A 9,946-nucleotide genomic window follows, 5' to 3' on the forward strand; every position below is an offset into this window, starting at 1 on the left:
TTAGGAGATGAAGGTGTAGCCACACCCTGGCCTGACTGGTTAGTGCACACATCTCTCCTCATGCCACAGAGTGCTGGTCACCCTAGCTACAGGGCATCTGAGTCTGGAATACACCTCAGCCAGGGCCAAAAGCTTGGCTTGTGAGTCTTTCAGGACATAGCAGCCAGGGCCTGTGATCAGCGAGCTGTCTGCCTCTGAACTGTAGGGCCCTTCTCCGTGTCTCAGTTTCTCTTAAAGTTTAGAAAACACAAATATATAGGGCCAACTTGGTTTGCAAAGGAGACATGAAGGACTTTGGCTGTCACATCTACAAATATCCTGGCAGTACCTGAGAGGGGGAGCTCAGAGAGACAAGTTCACTAAACTGACGGCAGATGCACCATCTAGTTCTCTGTACGGTTAATTGGCTGGGTGGTTGGTTGGTTGGTTGGTGGGTTAGCTGGCTAGCTGGCTGGCTGGCTAGTTGGTTGGTTAGTTAGTTGGTTGGTTGGTTGGTTGGTGTTGGGGCCGGCCTGCGGCTCTCATGTCTGGGTTAGAGCCTGGGAGGCAGCCTGGGGCTGAAAATGAAGAGGGAACCTAGGCAGGTAGAGAAATAATGGAACCAAGACAAGCTAGTCTGCTCAAGGTTCTAATCTTTAATGGCGGCAGACATGCTTTATAAAGGAGAGGGGAAGCCCATTCCTGCCAAATCATCCTTGGAGCCCAGCTGCAGGTGACCACGTGTAGGATCGGGTGTAGTCTCAGGAATAGCTAGGCCGACTCCCAGCAGGTAGCAGAGTGACAGTGGCTGAACAATAGAGTGATCTAGGGAGGCAGGCTCCACCCTAGGTGATCTCCTTAGTGGTATAGCAAAGTCAAGGTCTGGCTCAGCCTGCTTCAGGCTTGTTGGAGGTTACAGGTTGATTGGTTGATTGGTTGGCTGGTTGGCTGGCTCATTGGTTGGTTGGTTGGTTGGTTGGCTGGCTGGCTGGCTGGCTAGCTGGTTGGTTGGTTGGTTGGTTGGCTGGCTAGCTGGTTGGTTGGTTGGTTGGTTGGTTGGTTGGTTGGTTGGTTGGCTGGCTAGCTGGTTGGTTGGTTTGAGACAGAGTCTTATGCTATAATTGTGGCTGACCTGGAGCTTGCTCTGTAGACTGAACTGACCTTGAACTCACACAGATCCACCCTGATTCTCCTGTGCTGGGATCAAAGGACTGTGCCACCACATCCCACCCATCTTGAGGTTTGGTCTGATTAAAACAGCATCTAGTCCTGCCCCTTACCTGCTGCAGGTCCCACACCTCACCTGGGCAGAGAAGTAGAGATGGTCCTGGTAAGGGGATGTGAGACAGACAGCCCCACCCCAGCCAGGGCAGTGCTAGAGAGTTGGACCTAATGGCCTCGGTGTAGGAGAGCTGACCCTGATAACATGAGCAAGGGAGAGCTGGTCCAGCCCTTTGCTGGTTGTTGAAAGCAAGAGAGATGGCTCCACCCCTCTCCTGGGTAAATCAGAGAGCTCACACAGGAGAACAACCCAACGCTTACCAGACTATGAACTGCTGGAGCATGTGAAGAGGCTGGTCCTCTAGAACCAAAGCTGCAGGGTCTCCATGACACAGGGCAACAACAGAATATCTAAGAGGAGTCCCAGTGAGGATCCAGCATTGTTAGTGTAGCAGAGGCCAGAGGCTGAGAACTAGACCAGTGACTCACCGCAGTGAACATCTGCAGGTAAAGATGCATAGACAAAAGGGTGAACTGTGAGACACACTGCAGCTTCCACCACAAGGTAGGTTTTGTTTTGGTTTTGGTTTGATTTTGGTTTCTTTTAGGGGAATGGTAGCAAAAGTGGAGACCACATATGGAGGAATGGGGGGATGAGTGAGATTGGAGTGCATGCTGTGAAATTCATAAAGAATCAGAAAAAATTTTTTAAAAACATTGCTTTCTAGAAATCTTGATACAACATATCCTACCTCACCTCTAAACAATTACACTCAATGTGACTAATACTTGAATTATAAGCTGTAAGATATAACTTATATTCCAACAGCTATATAAATTTATAATATATTCATCTTGTCAATTCTCTTCTTCTGCAGAACAGCTGCCGAGATGTATCAAGGCCATTAGAAGTGTGGGGGCATTGAACCACACTGTATCTGGAGCTGGTGGTAGAATTTGACAGAAGGCAGAGGCAAGTGAATCTCCATGAGTTCAAGGCCAGCCAGAACTAGAGAGTAAGATAAGACCCTGACTCAAAAATAGATCAATAACTTGGCAGAGTCACCACATAGTGCTTATCTTGCAGGAACAAAAAGACAAGAGATATAGGCTGTGGAGGCTTAAGCCAAGGCTGTAGAAAGCTGCAGAGACCCAACAGTATATGGCAGAGTTAGATTCCCTGTAAGGAGGCCCTGGGAGTCCACTGTATGAAGTCTGTGACAGAAAGGGAGACCTCGGCTACAGTGGAACCCAAGGATGTTGGAGATGCCAGGAGAGGGGAACATCTGCCAGGAACAGCTGCAGGTATGAAGTAAAGCCAGCCCAAGAGAGAGGTCACTTGTCCTGTAGGTGACAGCGAAGGAGGGGTGGGCTACCCAAGAATTGGAGCCAAGATGTTCACTCTGCTGGCTTTTGGTCTTGCTTTGGTCTGATAGTTTCTTGTTTTGTCCCTTTTGGACTGCGAATGGTTACATTATGCCATTGCATATCGAAAACATTAGCTTTAATGTATAGAAGCTAAAGTTAAGAATTTGCCTAGGTCAGCTGAGACATTGGAGACTTTTGTAGACCGACTAGATGCCCTTTTGTATTATGAGATGAGCATGAGGCTGTGGTACCCAAGGAGCATTGTGAGGGTTTATCGTGACATGTTTGGGTGTCAACTCATGATGGATGGATTTATGCACCACCCTAGGCTGGTGGTCCTGGGTTCTATAAGAAAGCAGACTGAGCAAGCCAGAGGAAGCAAGCCAGTAAGCAGCACCCTCCATGGCCTCTGCAGCAGCTCCTGCCTCCAGGTTCCTGCACTCACTACTTTCATGGTGGACTGTTACATGAAGTAAAATTATGGAGTTAAACTGAGCGAAATCAACCCTTTCCTTCCCAAGCTGCTTTTGGTAACAGTGTTTCATCACTGCAACAGTAACCGTAACTGAGATAAACATAATACTTACCACTTTAACCACTTGGAAATGTACCACCCTGCAGCTTTTGTTTCATTTTGGTTTTGTCCAGTTCCAGAACCTTCTCTGGTGGGGCAGAGGCTGCCGAGGAGTATCCATGCTGTAGTCTGGTTCGGTGCTTCACACCTTTTAACCATTGCAGAGTGCTCCCCTCTGTCAATGGCCACCTGGGGTGTATCTGCCCATTGCCTGGAGATTTTCCACTTTGTCACTGTCAGAACTGGCGCTGTGAACATTCAGGTATAAGTTTTGATTGGAACACTGCTTTTCAGCTCCGTGGGGTCTGCACCAGGTGTAGACTTAGAGTGGTAACTGTTAGCTTATTAAGAAAGTATGGTGCTTCTAGAAAACTGACCTGGTAACTCAGCTCCAGAGATTATAAACCAGGTTGAGAAACTTCTTGAGGCATCCTCAGTGGTTGTCATGAGAAGACACATTTGAGGACCAGGGCAGTTCAGAGCACTTCAGTGTTGTGCGTGTCCTTCACAGAGAAGGCCTCTAGCGGTCCACAGGGCATCTGTGGCAGTTCTTGAGGGACCTGGGATGAAGTCATGTTTTCAAGAGGTAGATGCGACCAAAAGCAGAAGCAATTATATCCACTGCTTTCCTTTTTCTGGTGCTTTCATACTTGTGACTGACAGACAGCTGACACCTGAGCCTCAGTAATTCCCCCCATCTTTAAGCTGATCTTCTCGGGTATTTGGTCCCAGCAGTGCAAACACCCGATGGACACACAGGATAAAAAGCCTGAGCGGTCCTGACCCTGGCAGCCCACCACAGGGAAATATAGATAGAAAACACCAAGTAGGAGCCAAATGCAGAAAGAACTTAGAAAGAGCAACGCAAATGTGGGTGTAGAGGAGTTTTGACAGAGCTGTGTAGGAAGCCAGCTCTAAGATGGCGCCAGTTTCCGGTATGCTGTTGTTGTAAACAACACCACTGTGCAGACATAAACCCAAGTCTGGCGCCAACCCCTCCCGAGCAGGTACATGCTAATTAGGTGACAGCGGTTCAACCTATCCCAGGAGGACACGAAGCCTTTCCCTGTGCTGAGGTGCGTATAAGCAGACCTCCCTGGGTTCCCAGGGTCCCCGTAGCAGCATCGAGGCGTTCCTGCAATAAAGGCTGTTGAGAAGAATCCGACCATGTCGTGTCTTCCTTGCCGGCTGAGGTGGGCGCAACAGAGCTGACCTCACAAGCAGCAAGAACAGCAGGTGGGACTGTCATGCCCAGATAACATCATCACTGGCTCCAGATGCCAGACATGGAACTTCAGGGTTTGATTTTTGCCCTGCATGGTTTCTGTCTTGCTTTGGTGCCATTGCATATTGGAAGTATTATTTTATTTTACTTTACAGGGCCTTACAGTTAAGAGCCCCCCTGACTCTCACAAAAATTTGCACTTGACTGTAAGAGAATGCAGAATTGGGTAGGGAAGCGATGGAGCCAAGCCTCCCCCAGCTCAAGAATGACACTGGGATGGGACTGTTGGAAATCTGACCATAGGGGAGGTTTAAAGCTTTCTAGTTCCGTCATTCTGAGAAGACACCTGTCTTCACACTGAAGAGAAAGTTGTGAATCTCAGCAACATGAAGCGCCTCCGTTGTACCATATAGCATCTAAGAGCTCACTGCAGACTCACTGTCGGACTAGGGTAGAACTTAATTTTCCAGAACCTACTTTTAATGATGGTTCTTAAACCTGCCCTCCAGCCCACCACTCACCAGAGGGAGTGGGCAAGAAAGGATACCGGGGAAGTGAACCTGTTTAGAAATGGTTCTTTGGAGCAAATCCCATCTACATTGTCAGGAAATCCACAGTTCAGTTCACAGGTCAGCAGCAGGAGCTCTATGCACACAAAAACACTTCACGGATATACCAGCAGTCCAGTTCAGTAGAGTCAGGGTAGCAAACACCAATCAGCAGCAGTGGCATTACCTAGCAGAGACAACCAGGCCTCGGCCTTGGCACAAGTCAGCAGGAGGGACCAGGAGGCATGCCAGGAGAAGTTCTCCATTGTGCCTCTCTTGACAGAGAGAAGATCAGTGAAGACTCAAAACCAACAAGCGTTTAGCTATGCAAGCAAGCAAGCCAAGCTCAGCCTCCATCACAGCCTGTTAGACCTATTTCTATTCCCTCCAAACATCATGTGTCCTCCATGGGTCTTGCCTAAGCATGTGTGTCTGTCTCAGCTGACATCACTCTGCCAATCAGCCCAAGTCCTCAAAAGCAGCAGGAAGCCACAGCACACCACCAAAAGGTTTTTGTTGTGTTTCTCTCTATGGAGACCCGACAAATGCAGCCCAACTACGCAATGAAAGGCGGACCAATACATGTGTGTTGTTAGTGAAGACTCCCTCATCACATGTCCTTTCACATGCTTGCTTTAGCAGAACATCCTTTCACTTGTGTCTGCTTCAGCGAAACATTTCTACATGAATTTCACCTGTGTCCACTTCAGGAAAACACCCCACATGTTCCCCCTAGCGAAGCACAACCAACACAACTGAGTTCCCAAAGAGCCCTAAAGCTTCCACTTCACTCGGGCTTGAAGGAAAGATTACTTTGCAACGTAGGATCTCCTACATTGCCCACACTGACCTAGAACTCCTAGGCTCAAGTGATCCTCCTACCTTAGCCTCCCGTGTCCTGGGACATCGACTACCACACCAGGTGAAGGCATTGTAACCACATAACCTTGAAGACATATGTGGGCCACACCTGAGAGAGACCATGTGTTCTTTTTGTATGGAAGGGCTTTGGCTACCAGCCCCTCACTCACCATACATAATGAGTGCACAGTGAAACTGAGACACTGTCAACAGTCGCTTCAGCCATATCAATATTCATGATTTTCCCAATCTCCTCTCTACTTAAATACTAGGTGATGCCAACTCCTCTCCATTGCACCCTTTCAATTTAGCTATGTGAACCTGCAAGCCTCCTCCCATGCGTGCACCGGCCTCCCTTCCAGGTGACATCCCCTTGCTCCGGATATATTTTTTGTCAGTTCAGTGCAAAGGGCAATTGGACAGCACTGTGTGTTCAAAGTTCCTGGTCTCTGCAGTACTGACTGTGGATGCCTGCCCTGGCTTTTATTCTGGGCCAATGTGTCCAGGACTGTCATTGTCCCTTCGTGTCATTTATTTCCTGTAGACTCATGCCTGTGTCTCAGCACTGCCTAACATCTGCAAATGAATCTCCCAGTGTGTCTGCCAACAGAGGTGGGCGGAGATTGCTTACGACCCTCGCTGAGCAAGAGTACAGAATTTACAAGTCTCTCAGAACTGTCAGCAACAGGCAACTGTGGCTTCCTTTTCTTTCTGTCCTTGCTGCTCTCTGGGATCAGATGAAACGCACTGACTTGAGTAACATGGGGACTGATAGCAAGATGGTCCCAACATCTCCCTCAAAACACAAAAGCGTTGCTCCCTGAGTGCAGCAGGAGTCCAGCCCCGGTGGGGTTCAGGTCAGCCAGAGAAGAAGATCAGCGTGATCTGAGGGTGAATCAGGACGGCTGTGTGTGTTGAAAAAAAAGGATACACCCTTTATGCCATATTTGCATAGTAGCTCAATCACAGGCAATGCTGAAAGCAGACATTATGATTCCAAGAGATGTATCATCTTCTCCCAGACTGTTTTTAACCCATTCAAGCCCTATTTTTCAACATCTAGAACTAAAGAGGTAACCAACTCTATTACAGGATTTTTCTTTGAAGCAAGAGCAAAATGTTCAGCAAGCTTCTGAGCATTGCTTTTCTAAGGTTTAACAACCCCACTAGGTGCCCCTGATGCAACCCCACTAGGTGCCCCTGATGCAACCCCACTAGGTGCCCTTTACACATCCTCCTGCAGGCTCTCAGCCTTTGTGGTCAGGAGGTGCCGGATATTGAGTCCCGAGAAACAAACACATGAGAGCAATTTTCATTTCAAGGGGCGTGATGCAGTGTTCATACCAGGCCGCATAATAAACACTGAGGTGTCTCCTGACTGTGCTCCTGTGTGCCTTAGTCGTACAACGCAGGCACGTTCTCCTCATAAGCTCCCAAAGGGAAGGTCCGGACACCTCACTCTTCTTCCATCATGCCATAGCGTCCTAATTCCTTCAAAGTATGATCCTGTGCATGGCAAACGGGATCAAGCAGTCTCACTTATTAACAGAATCTGCTTCTCATGGGGCATACCAGGTCTCGCCATTCATCCTGTAAGTTATGGACCCAGGGAATCGATTGAAGGCACTATCCTGTACTCATTAACTGGACTCTTGCCCTCAACTGCCCAAGGCCTCAGGGTCAGGGTCTGGGCCCATTGTTTCTCTCGAGTGTGTGCTTTCATCCTTGGGACCATGTAAGGGCCTCGGAATTTCTGGAACCATACAGCTTTAACTGATCTATTCTTGGTTCAAACAAGGGGCACCAAAGGGATTCTCGTGTAGGAGCAGGCAGTGTTATCACACTATACATTTCCACAGAGGTGGAGGGGTTTTTTTTTTCCCCAAAAGAATTATTTTGTTTAGAGAGATTGACCTTGTATACATCCACATCCTCTACCAAAGCTCATAAACAATTCCCCAGAGGTTAAAAACGTAAGGAGACTCCCACAATGTAGTGAGAATCACCGAAGATGAGAGGGAGAGGAGGATGCTGGAGAGCTGTGAGCCTCTGCGTCAATGTGCTGGAGCACTGTCAGGCAGCCATGGTCGCCATGTGGTCCAGGCCGCCTGCGTGTGATGGTTTGAGTAAGAATGGTCCCCACAGACTTGTATATTTGAATGACTAGTTGTCAAAGAGTGACGTGCAGCCTTGTTGAAGGGATGTGTTATTGCGGATAGGCTCTGAGGTCTCAAGAGCCCAAGTCAGGCCCAGTGTCCAGCTTGTCCTTGCTCTCCTCTCTGTCTCCATCTCTCTCCTGTCTCTCACTGTTTCTCTGTCTCTCTGTGTCTCTTCTCTATCTCTCTGTGTCTCTGTCTCTGTGTCTCTGTCTCTGTGTCTTCTCTGTCTCTCTATGTCTGTGTCTCTTTGTGTTTCCCTTCTCTGTCTCTCTGTGTCTCTCTCTGTGTTTCTATTTCTGTGTCTTTCTGTCTCTGTCTCTATGTCTGTCTCTGTGTCTCTCTCTGTCTCTGTGTGTTTCTGTCTTTCTGTTTATCTCTCTGTGTCTCTCTCTGTCTCTGTCTCTCTCCTGTCTCTCACTGTTTCTTGGTCTCTCTGTGTCTATGTCTCTTCTCTGTCTCTCTGTGTCTCTCTATGTCTCTGTCTCTTTGTGTTTCTCTCTGTGTGTCTCTTTCTGTCTCTCTGTCTCTTTGTCTCTATGTCTCTCTGTGTCTCTCTGCCTGTGTCCCTCTTTGTGTTTCTGTTTCTGTTTCTGTGTCTTTCTGTCTCTATCTCTGTGTCTCTGTGTCTCTGTGTCTCTCTCTGTCTCTCTCCTCCTTCGGACCAGGGTGTAGGACTCTCAGCTCCTTTTCCAGCACCAGGCCTGCCTGCCACCACACTCCCCACCATGATGACAATGGACTTACCTCTGAAACTATAAGCAAGCCACCCCCCTCCCCAATGAAATGTTTTCTTTCCTATGAGTTGCCTTGGTCATGGTATCTCTTCACAGTAATAGAACAGTGACTAAGTCACTGGGTCTGGACTGCCATAGTTTGCCTTTTGGTGCTTGCTATAGAAGAAAAGCCCTTGCGTAGGTTGGTAAGTAAACCTTTCTGTGAGCGGGAAGTAAACACCAAAGGATACGCCTGGCATGTGCTCAGGGCTCTTATAATTGCTTCTTGTGTGCTTCCAAACCGCTTTCTTCAGCATTGAGAGTTTCAGTTTTATCATATGTCCAAATGGTCCCTCGGCACCACCGGCACTACCACCACCACCACCACAAACAAACTTTTGGCTTTTTGCCTCTTACTGAACAAGTTTATAGTAAAACCACACTATAAGTGAATTATCAAAATTGTATTGTCTTATTTTTTTTTCTATTTCTGTGATAAAGGCCATAACCAAAAGCAACCTGGGAAAGAAAGGTTTTACCTGCCTTACAACGATTAGATCCCACTCTATCACTGAGAGAAGTCAAGGCAGGAACTCAAGGTAGGGACCTGCAAGCAGGAACCGAAGCAAAGACTGCAGAGGATTGTTGCTTACAGCCCTGACCCCTGTGCCATGCTCAGCCTGCTTTCAGGGCCACCTGCCCAGGGGTGGCACTGTGTGCCCACCGTGAGCTGAATGCTTCCATATCAGCCATTAATTAACGCTACAGGACAGTCTTTTAAAAAAAGAAAGATTTATTTATTTTATGTGAGTACACTATTGCTTTCTTCAATCAAGCACACCAGAAGAGGGCATCGGATCCCATGACAGATGGTTGTGAGCCACCATGTGGTTGCTGGGAATTGAACTCAGGACCTCTGGAAGAGCAGTCAGTGCTCTTAACCGCTGAGCCATCTCTCCAGCCCAAGATAGTCTTGTAGAAGCATTTTCTCTATCGATATTCCCTCTTGCCATAGATGTCCAGGTTTGTGTCAAGTTTACAAAAACAAGTACACTTTAAAATTTCCAAGTCTTAACGAATTTGTAGACAATATGAGAAGCACAAGGGTTTGGATCCTTTCTTTTGCTTTTGTTTGATTATTCTACTAAAATATGGCTAAGAAGTTAAAACTCACCAGGCAGTAATGGCAGACGCCTTTAATCCCAACACTGAAGAGATAGAGGCAGGTGCAATATCTAAGTTTGAGGCTAGCCTGGTCTACATAGTCGGTTCCAGGACAGCCAAAGATACACAGAGAG

This window comes from Mus caroli, unplaced genomic scaffold, assembly GCF_978045245.1.
Source record: "Mus caroli unplaced genomic scaffold, Mus_caroli_1 scaffold_8, whole genome shotgun sequence".
Lineage (NCBI taxonomy): Eukaryota > Metazoa > Chordata > Mammalia > Rodentia > Muridae > Mus > Mus caroli.